At 40.2% G+C, this 15,789-nt stretch overlaps 1 long non-coding RNA gene across 1 annotated transcript in view; it reads left to right on the plus strand.

The window, feature by feature from the left end:
- Window positions 1–15,789, plus strand: part of LOC134911510 (uncharacterized) — a 287,243-nt gene that overhangs the window by 56,045 nt on the left and 215,409 nt on the right. The window contains exon 2 of the long non-coding RNA XR_010176630.1: window positions 13,513–14,554. This is a non-coding gene — a long non-coding RNA (uncharacterized LOC134911510). The remainder of the gene's footprint in view (window positions 1–13,512; window positions 14,555–15,789) is intronic.

Raw genomic sequence — 15,789 nt, forward strand, 5'->3', positions numbered from 1 at the left:
TCTGGTTATCCCAGATATATTTAAGCTTCAAACGGTCACATGGTACATTCTGACCAATCATACATAGAACTAAAAACACACAGGTGTACGTATTAAACATCTAAGTTTCCTATAGCAGGAATGACTTTCAAGTATAATCCCTATCTACATTCTTATAAGTAATGCAATATTTAAAAAAAAACAAAACATAAAAACACAGAAGCAGGAACATTAATGATTACTTAAATCTGTAATACTCAATTGCTGAATATAAGTGGTAATAAACCTCAGCGTGCTTCAGGAAAGATTCCACATTCAGGAAACGAACAGCCGAATGCCGAAACAGAGCTTAGTTTAATGCGCCCACACGGAGCGCTAGAAGACAAAAGGCAAGGTGTTGTCTATTTGTCTGCAGCACAGAGAGACGCGCTGCATCGTGACGCGCTGATATAAAGCGCTAGAATGGTTAAATTCTAAAGTATGGCTGTGCCAAAGGTGATGTACGAAATGAAAAAATGGTAAAAATTATATACAAAGTTAAAAAACTTCTTGGCATGTTGGCTGTTCAATACCTGAAGGTGAAGACAGCTACACATGTTCACATATATATAACACTTCCAGTATAATAAAATGTTATACACTGTTATAAACCACAATGGTCACTAGACGTGTAGATCTTCATGTTGCTGTCTTTGACGGAGCTGTGATGTTGAACAGTTCTTATGTCCATAAATTGATTCCCATGATCCACATAAGTCACGTGATTTTGATGACAATGATTCAAAGGCAGAAGAAACATAAAAAACATAAAAAAGAGAGACTTTAGAACAGACAGGCTGATATACGGAAAACTTTCACAGAAACCATTTTATCTCGAACTCTAGATTTAAGCCCCTTGGTGATAGAGTTCTTAGTTGATGTATAGTTTTCATTTCTGTTTGTGCTAAAAGTTTTTCCAAATTTCGAGTTCTCCAATTGTTTTTAACTACTTTAATGCCCATAAAACTTTTTAACCCTTTAAGATTACAATTATGTTTATTTTTAAAGTGATTGGAGACACTATGCTGCTCATATCCTTTCTTTATATTCCTCGTATGTTCTGATAAATGCTCTTTTAACAACCTTCCTGTTCTATCAACATATTGCAAGCCACAATGGCATTCTAATAGGTATATGACATTCTTGGTACAGCAAGTAATAAAATCTTTAATGAAGTATGTGGTCTGTGTCTAGTTAGATTTATATTCTGTTACTTTTCTTTCAACATTACAACTTTTGCACATGGGGCAAAAACCACAATGGAAAAACCGTTTGGAAGTATTCTGGTCTGCATTCTTTCAATTGGTAAAGCACTTTTTACCAGTATGTCCTTTAAATTTTTAGCTTTACGATAAATGAATCTCGGTCGATCCATGATACTTCCAGACAATAAAGGATCCTTCATTAAGATGTACCAATATTTCCCAATAATCCCCTCTAGTAGTTTATATTGGGAGTTATACTGGGTTATAAATGCCACTCCTTGATTCACAGAAGGAATTGAGTTTTTCTTGTTACTCAACATAGTTGAACGTTCTAAGTCACGTGTATCTAAACGTGCTTTTGTGACCATTGTAGAATTATAACCTTTATCAAGGAAATGGCTTTCCATGATTTCATCATGTGAATCATATGTATTTAAATCTGTACAGTTCCTCCTTAATCTTCTAAACTGGCTCTTAGGTATGCTTCTTAGCCAGTTGGAATGATGATTGCTATCAAAATTCATAAAGGAGTTACAGTCTGTCGGTTTTGTAAAGTTCCTCGTGACTATTTTGTCACCCTCTGGATATATACATAAGTCCAAAAAATGTATTTCTGTATTACTGATGTTATATGTAAATTCAATGTTTTTATTGTTCGAATTGAGATATGTACAAAACATTTCTAGAGATGAGCGGTCACCGTCCCATATAAACAGGACGTCATCTATATATCTCGTCCAGAGCACTAGACTGGCACCCCACTGGTGATCAGATCAAATCGTCTGATTTTCCCAGTGGGCCTTAAATAGATTGGCATAACTTGGTGCCAGTCTAGTGCCCATCGCCGCTCCGAGTAGCTGTAGATAGAAATCACCTTCGTACCAAAAAAAGTTATTATGGAGTATGAGTGATACTCCTTCCATAATAAACTGTGTGTCCAAAGTTTGGACATTGGTTTGGGTTAAAAAATGTTGGAGAGCTTCTATACCCTGATCATGTGAGATAATGGTATATAAGGACTTCACGTCCGCTGTAACCAAAAAATAATGTGGTTTCCATTGTATAGCAGCCAATTTGTTAATGACTGATATGGTGTCTTTTAAATAGGATTTGTATCTACTACTAGGGGTTGAATTTTATGATCTAAAAATTCTGATAAATTTGAAAGGGCAGAACCAATACCAGCCACAATGGGACGACCTGGTGGTTGATCCATACTTTTGTGTACCTTAGGCAAAACGTACAGTGCTGGAATTGCAGGATTATCAATCTGTATATAATTCTGCTCCTCCAAGGTCACAGCCCCTAAGGTGGTGTATAGTCCCAGAAATGCATCTAATTTCTTAGTAATTGCCACGGATGGGTCTCCTTTAAGTTTTTTATATGTAGTAGTATCCGACAACTGGCGTACCACTTCTGTATGGTAGTCATCCCTATTGAGGATGACTACCCCCCCCCCCCGCCTTTATCGGCGGGTTTAATTACGATTTGGTCATTATTTTTGAGGGTGCCTATAGCTTTTCTTTGATTTTTGGTTAAGTTACATTTTTTAGGGGGCTTAAACTGAGTTTTGTCCAGATCTTCCTTAACTAACCGCTCGAAGGTCTCAACAAAACACCCCCTTTTATGTTTAGAGAAAAAGGTGGATCTTTTTTTGAAAACCTTCAAACCATCCTGCCCACCATCCAGAGGGGTATTGGTGTCTGTATTCTCCGCAAAGAATCTTTTCAAAGACAATTTGCGGATGAAACACTGCAGATCTATATAAGTACCGAAATTATCAAGTTTGCTGGAAGGGGCAAATTTTAGACCTTTTTCTAAAAGATCCTGTTCATCTCTCGACAAACTGTAATTACTGAGATTGTATACCTTAGTTGTACTATGTTCCTTTTGTGTAGTCTCTGATACTGGATCATTTTGGTTAACTTCTTTTTTCAACTGTAATCTTTTCTTTTTTGACACACCGCTAAATTTATATATATATCGATGTCATTTTATTCCTGTGGAGAGGGGGCAAAGAAATTTTAAAAATTAGTTTTGTGCATATCTTAATTCAAACACACTCAACATTGAGTTCACTTTTACTATCAGTGAATCAAGTGTAGATTTTTTAGACATCACCATTTACATAGAAAATGGGATGTTAAAAACAAAAACTTTCACCAAACCCACAGACTCACAAACCTATATACACACAATGAGCTGCCACCATATTAATTGGATTAACTCGATACCTGGGGGCCAGCTCAAGTGCCTTAAAAGGAATTGTACCGATGAAAAAGTTTTCCAACAACAGGCCAACCAAATGGTGCAGAAATTCACTTCAAGTGGCTATCCCCAACATAATATAGAAAAGGCTATGAAAGAGGTCACAGAGATAGATAGAGGCACCCTACTGAAAGATAATAAGGAAGATCAGTACCTTAAGGGATCCAAACCAGAGAAATTCCAATGGGCATTTGTCACAGAATATAGTGCACAGCATAAACTTATAGAGAAATCCTTCAATAAGCATTGGGGGATTTTAAAAAATCCGAAATCCCTGAAAAGCCGGTATTTATATATAGAAAAGCCCAGAATTTAGGAAATAAATTGACCAAAAGTATTTATCCCCCAAGACAACAAAAAGGGCCATACGGACAACAGGTTTCCACCGGTGTGGGGCGTGCATAGCATGCAGAAATGTGAAGAGTGACATTAGAAAGATAGAGAGATATGGGGTAAAATTAGGGGATTCTGTACTGGAAAAGGACTTATGTGTCCTCATAGATAGCAAGCTAAGCAGTAGTACCCAAAGTAGGACTGCAGCAAAGAAGGCTAATAAGATATTAGCATGCATAAAACGGGGTATTGATGCTAGGGACGAGAGTATTATACTCCCGTTATATAAATCACTAGTGAGGCCACACCTTGAATACTGTGTACAGTTCTGGGCACCGTACTACAAAAAGGATATCCTGGAGCTTGAAAAGGTACAGAGGAGGGCGACCAAACTAATTAAGGGCATGGAGACGATGGAATACAAGGAAAGGCTTGAAAGACTAGGCATGTTTACATTGGAAAAGCGGAGACTAAGAGGGGATATGATCAACATCTACAAATATATAAGGGGACAATAAACAGAGCTTGCGCGGGACCTGTTTTTGGTTAGATCAACACAGAGGACTCGTGGACACTGGCTCAGGTTAGAGGAGAGGAGATTCCGCACAATACGGCGTAAAGGCTTTTTCACGGTAAGGACAATACGTGTTTGGAATTCCCTGCCCGAGGGAGTTGTAATGGCGGAATCTGTCAACACCTTTAAAAATGGGTTAGATAAATTCCTATTGGATAAGGATATCCAGGGGTATGGTGCATAGTCATGCATTATAGTTACTATAAATAGGGATAAAATGCAATGGCTGACAGCAGCATCAGTCAGAAATTTTAGTCAAATCATCTTGCATAGGACACCACAAATAGGTTGAACTCGATGGACAATTGTCTTTTTTCAACCTCAGATACTATGTTACTATGTAGAGTGTTGAAGTTAATGGGTCCCTGCATGAAATAAGAGATTTCATTACATGCAATGTTAAATACATTGTGTATCTTGTTGAATGTACATGTAACCTATGTTATATAGGTCGTACAGCAAGACCCTTAAAAGTTCGTATGGGGAACCATTTGAGAAATATAACGAAGGGTCTGAAAACACATTCACTCTCCCAACATTGCTCTAAAGATGCAGTAATAAGCAAGGCAGCACATAAAGAACTGTGATATTAACAGCCAGGATACTTTAGAACGCCGCACCCGGAAGTGCGGCTGGTACGGGATGCCAGGCGTTGCTAGGAGACCAGCATCACTTTATCGCGTCGAGGGTCAGCTAGCTTTTTACGGAGGAGGTGACGCAGGTGCGTGCTGCACACGGAAGAGCGGCCGGGATATTTGTATATGGCTTGCTAGGCAACGGTGGTCCTGTGACCGCATCCTAGGTCAGCTGACAGAGAGGCAGTAGCTATGATTGGCTGACTGATATACTCAGCTGTAAGCAGTTTCTCCGGAATTAGATTTGTTTAGTGATTGGATATGAGATGTTTTTAAGGATCAGTAGGATGCATGTTAGACACTCAGGCACCTTGAGAAAGATCCCAGAAGGGATTGAAACCGGTCGGTACAGACAGGGGACGCAGAGGCTGTGGAGCAGGGCAACTCCGGAAAGGAGCTGGAGACCAGGGGGTAAATTTACTAAGATGGGAGTTCTATATAAGATGGGATGTTGCCCATAGCAACCAATCAGATTCCACGCTGTGCGATGCCTTTGCACTTCTGCGAGAGGGGGCCGGACTGACATGCGGGTCGGGCTAGCCCTGTGCTGGGTGTCCCCCCGCATGTCAGGGAAGAAGATCGTAGCTGTGCTAAATTTAGCACAGCTACGATCAACTCGGAATGACCCCCATAGACTGAACTCTGGAACCTTTGGTCCATATTGGACATCCTTGAAAGAACGGAAGGATTTTCTATCGATAAAGGAGAAATAACATTTGGTCTTTGTGAGCGCCAAAGAAAAGAGATCACTTACCTTTCCAATTATAGTGTCTATTCCTAAGGGTTTTGAGGATCCCCTTTAAGTGTTCTTATTCTGGCTGCCACTTAGGGAGGACTTTTTGAATTGCCCTCTGTATTTTCATATTGTCTAACTCCCAAGACCCATGTCCGGCTTTTAATAAGAGCCCAAACTCTCATCAAGTCTGTTTCTCAAAACAGACATTTCTGGGGGTATTTAAAATACATAGGCAAGAAACCTAGGACAAGCATACCTCCTGTTTATCACTTTACCAGTGTTTCTATCACAATACACACACAGACACACACACACACACACACACATATATATATATATATATATATATATATATATATATATATATATATTAGGAAATAAAGCAGCGGCACTCCAGGTTTTGTATGATGAAAAGTTCTATTGAAAAAAGCGTCACATTCCAACTTGCTTTGGATGCACAACTTGCAAAAAGATGATTACGGGTGCATCATTCAAGCATCCAAGTAAAGACAGTCTCTATAAAATACACCAGGTCCTTACCTGCACTACGACACGCATAGTGTATTTGATCATATGCCCATGTGGATTGGGCTATGTGGGGAAGACCACAAGAACTTTGAGACAAAGGATGGCGCTTCATAGGTCATCCATCAATGCTGCCATCAAGAGTGGAAAATCTGACCAACCGGTGGCGCAACACATTGCTACACAAGGACATGATGTGAAAACTGCCTTAAAACATATCATAATTAACCATCTTCCGACTAGCCTCAGAGGGGGCGATAGAGACAAAAAATAATTGCGATTGGAAGCCTGGTGGATTTTTAAATTGGACACCATACAGCCACATGGCCTGAACGAAAAATTCCCTTGGAATGTTTTTTGAGAACCTGGGGACTGAACATGGATGTTACTATAAAGTAACCCTTTATGAGGACATTTCATGTTATGTCTTAGGGTGTGAGATACACTTACTGTACTGTTTTCTATCTCTTCTTTCCCTAAGCTGATCGTCTTTTCTCTTCTGTTCTCTGCTGTCTTATTTTTACCGTAGTCTTCACTTGATCTATACTCATCTAGGTGACACCTTAGTTAGGATAACATGTACATGTTGCATATTAGGAGTTATGGGCTATTTCAGGCATGCTGTCACTTAGTTAATTCTAGATTGAAGTATTCTTAGATCGAGTACGCCCTTTGCATTAGCATATTATAGTGTCATAACCATTAGGACCCGTGTAGTATATTTGAATAGGGAGATTAGTACTTTAATTTACACTTGTGGAGTAGTATTTAATATTAATCTCAATGTCCTCGGTCCGTAATATGACACGTTAATTTACCTCTACTATCTAGTTTACCTTGATTATCCAAATGGTTGGTTATTTTATATTTTTAGACCAATATGTGACACATTGAGTACATATATAATAGTACAAACATATATTTTGATTAGTTTATCACATTGTTCACACATGTTACACATTAGTTGTTTCTCTGTGTATCACAGGGTCCTATATTGTTCTAGCACTTGTCACTTTTTCATATTGCAGAGCCCAATGTGCAGACGTGGTGGGAAGCGGCTTGTGTTGCCAAGGTAACCGGGTCGTGGTCCTCGCACCACGTCATTTCCGGCAGACCCCAGAAGTTCTCTGGCGTCCACCAGGACAGAATTAAAAACCTGGCAACTGTATCACACAAGCCATAAGGTAGGTGGCAGGTGCACATTAAACCAAGTAGGCATATTTTCAGTTATATTATGTGTGATACAGTTGCCAGGTTTTAATTTTTAAGACTCTGTGATAGTGTAGAACCTGCATGAAGGTGGGGTACCTTGACGAGCGGTTTGCAGGCTTCCGTGCATTGGCCATTTCACTAACTAAACCCCCATCATTTATTTATTGATGTGTGGATAAGTGAGCTTGCTATGATGAGTGCTGAATTTTCTGTTTGTATATATTTAAGTAGGGGGCCATGGGGTACATGCACCCCACCCTATGAGTGGTGAGGGCAGACATTGCACCCCGCTTCTGGGGTGGTGAGTGCTGTGGTTTTTATATTTATTTGGTTATTGCAGGGTTAATCTTTGGTTAACTCTTATTAACTGTGGCCACAAGCTTTTTCATGCACCCCTATGTAAACTCAATTGTCCTAAACCTGTGTCAGCTGTTCCTTAGTAATTTATCAGCCAGTGATAGGTGACTAGTGTACCTTTAAAAGCCATAAGGTAGGTGGCAGGTGCACATTAAACCAAGTAGGCATATTTGCAGTTATATTATGTGTGATATAGTTGCCAGGTTTTAATTTTTAAGACTCTGTGATAGTGTAGGACCTGCATGAAGGTGGGTTACCTCGGCGATCGTTTTTGCAGGCTTCTGTGCATTGGCCAATTCACTAACTAAACCCCCATCATTTATTTATTGATGTTGTGTGGATAAGTGAGCTTGCTATGGAGAGTGCTGAATTTTCTGTTTGTATATATATATATATATATATATATATATATATACATACAAAACAGTAGTGCAAATAGCGCTGCTACCTGGGTAACAAGACTAATATTTAAGAAATAGAAATGCAATTGTCAGTCAAAGTCAAAGTTCAAAAACACTTCCCCTGTTTAGGGGGGCTGCTAAAAGGGTCCTCTTGGGTGGACTCTATTTCAAAAATCCAGGTAGGTAAAATATACAAAGTGGTAGAACCCATCGCCTTCTGTGTTAGATGAATTCCAAGTGAAAATTAAATAATAATATGCGTACCGCATCCCATGTGTATTTCAGGCGTGTAGTATAAACTGTGTTTCTCCTGATACCAGTCTTCTAGCTTTCCCACTGACTCCGTAGATGGACCGTAAGGAAATTAGAAAAGCGAAAAATAGTGTAATATTGCCAACATGTAAAGAGGTGTGCATATATCGAAATTTCCGATGTGATTAGTGGTTATGCCTTTAGTTAAATAGTGCACCCAGTGTAAAATTAAGTACCCTCAGGACTTGTGATGCTTGCATGTAGAAATGTCTTTAGGAAATTCTTCTCCCATGGTTCATAATGGGGACCCTTACACATTAGCAGTGGTCACTGACTGTAGTAGTGGAGGCTGGAGCTACTACAGTCAGTGACCACTGCTAATGTACTTATTTTTATACTACCTTAGGCTGTGGGCACGCCATTTGGTCTTCAAATGTGACACTGGTTGCACTATTTAACTAAAGGCATAACCAGTAATCACATCGGAAATTTCGGTATATGCACACCTCTTTACATGTTGGCAATATTACACTATTTTTCGCTTTTCTAATTTCCTTACGGTCCATCTACGGAGTCAGTGGGAAAGCTAGAAGACCGGTATCAGGAGAAACACGGTTTACACTACACGCCTGAAATACACATGGGATGCGGTACGCATATTATTATTTCATTTTCACTTGGAATTCGTCTAACACAGAAGGTGCTGGGTTCTACCACTTTGTATATTTATATATATATATATATATATGTATATATATATATATATATATATATAAAAAAAACCAAAAACAATTGTGACCGGCACTCCTACAGCAGAAACCAAATACCTGGGTGCCTTCCCGTGGCACTGCAAGGCCCAGCAAACAGGATAATGTAATGGGCGGCACTCCAAAGGATTTTCAATAAATGAAACAGCTCACCAGGCCGATTTGCGTTCAACGTTTCAGGTGTCTTTATTTACACCTTTCGTCAGTATCCTGACGAAAGGTGTAAATAAAGACACCTGAAACGTTGAACGCAAATCGGCCTGGTGAGCTGTTTCATTTATTGAAAATCCTTTGGAGTGCCGCCCATTACATTATCCTATATATATATATATATATATATATATATATATATATATATATATATAAATTAGTAAGCACTCAAAGCCTTCCAACGATAAATCTGCCGCGGTGCACAGCTCATAGGAACATATACATGGAATGTGTTCCATATACACAATAGCTGCTCCAGCACTCTGGGTATCCACTGCAGGATATGGCTTGTCCGGTGCCTTTCCCAGGGGCAGCAACCCCTGTATAATACCAAGGAAAGAAGAGGCAGCACTCAGAGACTTCTTAATCAGAATAAACGTGTATTTGTGCAGTCAATGTTTCGGAGACCACCTCCCCGTCTTCAGGAAGTGCAAAAGTGAAAACAAAGCATATAAATAGACCAACTTACCCCCCCCCCCCACCCATCCCCCAAAGCAGCATCCCCTCACTGGAGTTTACAGCTGCCACGCCATCTGGACTTCCTGCCTGGCGCCTCTCAGCACATCATCAGATATGGAAGTGATGTCACGGCACCCTGCTTTGGGGCCATGGTAATGCTGCAAAAACAATAACAAACAGCATGATACAGTGCAAACTTGTGCAGTTCTAAAGGTACATATTAAAGTGACATTGTTTGAAAAGACATGTAATTATAACACACAATCCAGTCTGGACCTGAATGAATAACTGCAGTGCAAAATGCATTAGTGAACAAGATATCATCTGTTATACACAACACTAGCAGTAAATTTAAAAACGTAGCCCCCCTAGACTAATAGGAAGCCATAATACACATCTAAAAGATTCCTCTATTACAACCTAACAACACCCTACTTTGATGCATATTGAAGATATTTATCAAAGAAATACCATAACACCTAATAACCCCACAAATAGCTAACACCTACTGCTATTACCCAAGGTGCCCTAGGTTTTCCTGGCTTCCCTAGGACAAGTCGGCAGTTTCCGACTCTAATTGAATATACCCCTTTTTCTACTGTACTGTGATTGTTCTGACTTTTTCTTAGGATCTTGTCTCCAATCCACCTGACTGTTTTAGGGTCATACATGCTTAGCAATGTTGCTCCCAAGTCTATGTACCAGCAATTTCTATGACTCTTATAGCTGAATCATTTGTCTTTTCATGCTTATTTTGCTGTGCAGCATATGTATCTATCATGTTGCATTCAATGGCCTTTTTTCAAAATTTGTGACATATGAGACACCAGTACTTGGGCCTGTTGGACTTGGTATTCCTTGTGTATAATAGAGTACTGTCAGCACTTGTTTTAACTGATATGCATTCTTGGAACTGCAGCAGTTTTGTCCTTACAATCTCTGCTGATAGCTTAAATATTTTGGGTTCTAAAGCTACTACAGGTTGAGTGTCCCTTATCCAAAATGCTTGGGACCAGAAACATTTTGGATATCGGATTTTTCCGTATTTTGGAATAATTGCATACCATAATGAGATATCATGATGATGGGACCTAAGTCTAAGCACAGAATACATGTATGCATATAGCAGGTTGAGTATCCCTTATCCAAAATGTTTGGGACCAGACATATTTTGGATATCGGATTTTTCCGTATTTTGGAATAATTGCATACCATAATGAGATATCATGGTGATGGGACCTAAATCTATGCACAGAATGTATTTATGTTACATATACACCTTATACACACAGCCTGAAGGCAATTGTAGCCAATATTTTTTATAACTTTGTGCAAAGTGTGTCTACATTCACACAATTCATTTATGTTTCATATACAACTTATACACACAGCCTGAAGGTCATTTAATACAATATTTTTAATAACTTTGTGTATTAAACAAAGTTTGTGTACATTGAGTCATCAAAAAACAAAGGTTTCACTATCTCACTCTCACTCAAAAAATTCCGTATTTCGGAATATTCCGTATTTCGGAATATTTGGATATGGGATACTCAACCTGTATACACCTTATACACACAGCCTGAAGGTAATTTTAGCCAATGTTAATAACTTTGTGCATTAAACAAAGTGTGTGTACATTCACACAATTCATTTATGTTTCGTATACACCTTATAAACACAGCCTGAAGGTCATTTAATACAATATTTTTAATACCTTTGTGTATTAATCAAAGTTTGTGTACAATGGGGGTCATTCCGAGTTGTTCGCTCGCTAGCTGCTTTTAGCAGCATTGCACACGCTAGGCCGCCGCCCTCTGCGAGTGTATCTTAGCTTAGCAGAATTGCTAACGAAAGATTAGCAGAATTGCGAATAGAAATTTCTTAGCAGTTTCTGAGTAGCTCGAGACTTACTCCTACACTGCGATCAGCTCAGGCCGTTTCGTTCCTGGTTTGACGTCACAAACACGCCCTGCGTTCGGCCAGCCACTCCCCCGTTTCTCCAGACACTTCCGCGTTTTATCCTGGCACGCCTGCGTTTTTCCGCACACTCCCAGAAAACGGTCAGTTTCCGTCCAGAAACACCCACTTCCTGTCAATCACACTCCGATCTCTTCAACGAGGAAAATTCTTAGTTCGGACGTGAGTAAATCTACTAAGTTTTGTGCTAAAATACGTACCATGCGCATGCGCATTTTTGCCTTAATCGCTCCGTTGCGAAAATCGGCAACGAGCGAACAACTCGGAATGACCCCCATTGAGCCATAAGAAAGCAAAGTTTTACTATTTCACTCTCACTCAAAAAATTCAGTATTTTGGAATATTCCGTATTTCGGAATATTTGGATATGGGATACTCAACCTGTACTAGGAAATCTAATTCAGATGATAAGTTCTGTAGTGTCTCCATTGGGAATTTCTCATTATTGACTTCAAGCAATGTCAAATGCTGAGATACAGAGATCATCAAGTTGATATACTCATTAACCCATTTTGGTACTGTACAGTGGGGCAGATGTATTAAGCCTGGAGAAGTGATAAAGCAGTGATAAGTGGAAGGTGATAATGCACCAGCCAATCAGCTTCAATATGTAAATTTACATATTGGCTAGTGAGTTATCACCTTGCACTTATCACTGGTTTACCACTGCTTTATTACTTCTCCAGGCTTAATACATCTGCCCCTTGGCTATTCACATATTGTGTGGTGACAAATTCCAGTAAATTATGGAATATACATATTGCTTCGCACTAAGGGGGTAATTCCAAGTTGATCGCAGCAGGAATTTTGTTAGCAGTTGGGCAAAACCATATGCACTGCAGGGGAGGCAGATATAACATGTGCAGAGAGAGTTAGATTTGGGTGGGGTGTGTTCAATCTGCAATCTAATTTGCAGTGTAAAAATAAAGCAGCCAGTATTTACCCTGCACAGAAATAAAATAACCCACCCAAATCTAACTCTTTCTGCACATGTTATATCTGCCTCCCCTGCAGTGCACGTGGTTTTGCCCAACTGCTAAAAAATTTCCTGCTGCGATCAACTTGGAATTACCCCCTTAGGCCTATGGTTCCCATGGCTTTATCTACTTCATCAGGATAAGGATTGTCACCTGGATTACTTGTAATCTTGTTATGAACTAGGTCAACACCAAATTGTTGTTAAGATTAAACCAAATGCCAGAGTTCACAAGAAACATATCTTTCATGTTTTGTTTTGTATATAAAAGTCCCTCCCTCATGTTTGGACATCATTTCACACAGGAGATTTGATGTAGATGGTGTAGGCAGTGCTCTATGATAGGGTTTTGGTTAGGAGTACTGACTAATTTTGGACTGCACAGTGTACCTTAAGCCAATAAAGGCAGGGGCACTATGTAATTTAAAAAATGCTATTAGGGAGCATTGTGTTCAAGGGGCACTGTGTAATTAAAAAGCGCCATTAGGAGCATTGTGTCTTCTCTTGAAAGGGACACTGTGAGTTTCATAAAAAATAGCCACTTAGTGTGTTGTGTCATTTGAAACTTAAAAAATATATTTTTCTAAAACTTGTATATTCACAGTGTCATGACTGTAGTTTTGTGAACCCAGTGTGTACGTGAAATCCGTGCGGGTAACTGGAGGACTGCGTGTATATTGGCTGGTCTGTGGGAATCAGTGAGATGAAGAGCTCCATGAAGACTATGGTCGATGAAGTAGGTACAAAAAGTAAGATTTAATGGAGTAATAATAATTCACAGAGACTTAGGTTACCCCAATGACTGAACTGAAGAATGGAGTTAATAATTGTAAAACAATGCTGTATCACTCTGTATGAAGAACAGTGACTGTGGCTGTGACTTTAACATGAGGCTGAAGAAGAACTGAAGACTGTGGCTGTGACTTTAAGACTAGGCTGAAGAATACTGTGACTGTGTCCTTAAGAGGAGACTGAAGAATACTGCGGCTGTGTCTTTAAGATGAGACTGAAGAATACTATGATGGTGTCTTTAAGACGAGACTGAAGAATACTGTGTTGGTGTCTTTAAGACGAGGCTGAAGAATACTGCGGCTGTGTACCAGATATAACTGGTAACGCAGCTGTAATCCAGGCTGGGAAGCAAAGCAGCAGAGGTTAACAGGAACTAAGGTAATTAGTATTACCTCTTAGGAAGCCCAGCTACTAAGCTCACACTGAGCTGTGTGACTCAAGGAACTGGCAGCTTCTGTAACACAAGTCTCTTTACTAATACTTCCTGGTTCTTGGTTATGGGTGAACAGAGTCAGGTGATTCAGGGAGTCTCAGGCTGGCACAGGATTGGATAGCTCCAGGTCAAGTGATCAGACCCTGTCACATCAGTACTCCAAGTTAGGCTCTGATGTGGAGTGAGGGTGAGCAGGCCGAGAAAACACTGAAGCCTGAACTTATAAAAATAAACAGAGGATGCTGACTTTTAGGCCTAAACTCAAGATTGCTGAACACAGTAAAGAATCAAAATGCTGCTCACAGCTGATTACTGGTAACTCAGAGGAATTCCTACTCAGGTGGCTAATCAATGGAAGCAAACACAGATCTGCAGTCTTTATGCTGAGCTGAAGCAAATGCAGGTTATAGAATATGCTCAGGTAAGCCACAGAATATGAGAAATACAGTCAGGATCATGACACACAGCCCAGCAGTGTCACTGTGTTAAACATTAAATGCTCAATAAGTGCAGTGCCACTGTTAATATCCGCATTGTGAGTCGCAATGTGAGTGGGGGTGGGGTGGCTAGAGCGAAACAATTTGGCCCATATTGGTGAACAATATTGTGAGCTGTGATGTTATTAAAATTGACTGGAAATGACTGAAAATGAATGACATTGAGGTTAATAATACTGGGGGTCATTCCGAGTTGATCGCTCGCTGGCTAGTTTTAGCAGCCATGCAAATGCTATGCCGCCGCCCACTGGAGAGTGTATTTTAGCTTAGCAGAAGTGCGAACGCATGTGCATGCGTGCTCTGCAAAAACAGTTTGTGCAGTTTCTGAGTAGCTCTGAACCTACTCAGCGCTTGCGATCACTTCAGCCTATTCGTGTGACCGGATTTGATGTCATACACCCGCCCAGCGAACACCCAGCCACGCCTGCGTTTTTTCAAACATGCCTGCATTTTTGCAAACAATCCCTGAAAACTGTCAGTTGACACCCAGAAACGCCCCCTTCCTGTCAATCTTCTTGCGGCCATCAGTGCGACTGAAAACTTCTCTAGAACCTGTGCACAACCACAACGGGCTTTGTACCCGTACGTTGCACGTGCGCATTGTGGGGCATACGCATGTGCAGAAATGCCATTTTTTTAGCCTGATCGCTGCGCTGCGAACAACGGCAGCTAGCGATCAACTCAGAATGACCCCCACTGTAAGAACAAAAACATGATTTTATCTGTTTTTAGCAAGTAAAAAAATACAGATCCAAAACCAAAACACAAAGTTGAATTCAGATTTAAAACCAAGACCAAAGCACAGGGATCTCCAGTACTAACGATACCCTCCTTTGAGGTGGGGTCAAAAGAACCTAATACCGGAATACTAAACACTGATTCTTTCCTTGTGGGATAGCAATGCATTAGTCCCTCTTCTCAGACTGACAGGCAGAGCTGGCGCTAGCCACTCAGCAAAGGGATGCAGTGCAGAGAGGCGCTGGGCTGGAGAGGCGCTCTCCCTGCTCTCCATCTCTCTGCAGTCTGTTGGTGCTGCCAGGCCGTACCGCAGTGCTGGCAACTATGTGGAAATGGTGCGGCATATACTTTTTTCATTGCAATCAAGGTACAGCAGTGGTCTCTCCCAGAAGTTATAGTAGAGTTGGCCAAGCCACCAACC

The sequence above is a fragment of the Pseudophryne corroboree genome, chromosome 4 (assembly GCF_028390025.1).
Source record: "Pseudophryne corroboree isolate aPseCor3 chromosome 4, aPseCor3.hap2, whole genome shotgun sequence".
Classification (NCBI taxonomy): domain Eukaryota; kingdom Metazoa; phylum Chordata; class Amphibia; order Anura; family Myobatrachidae; genus Pseudophryne; species Pseudophryne corroboree.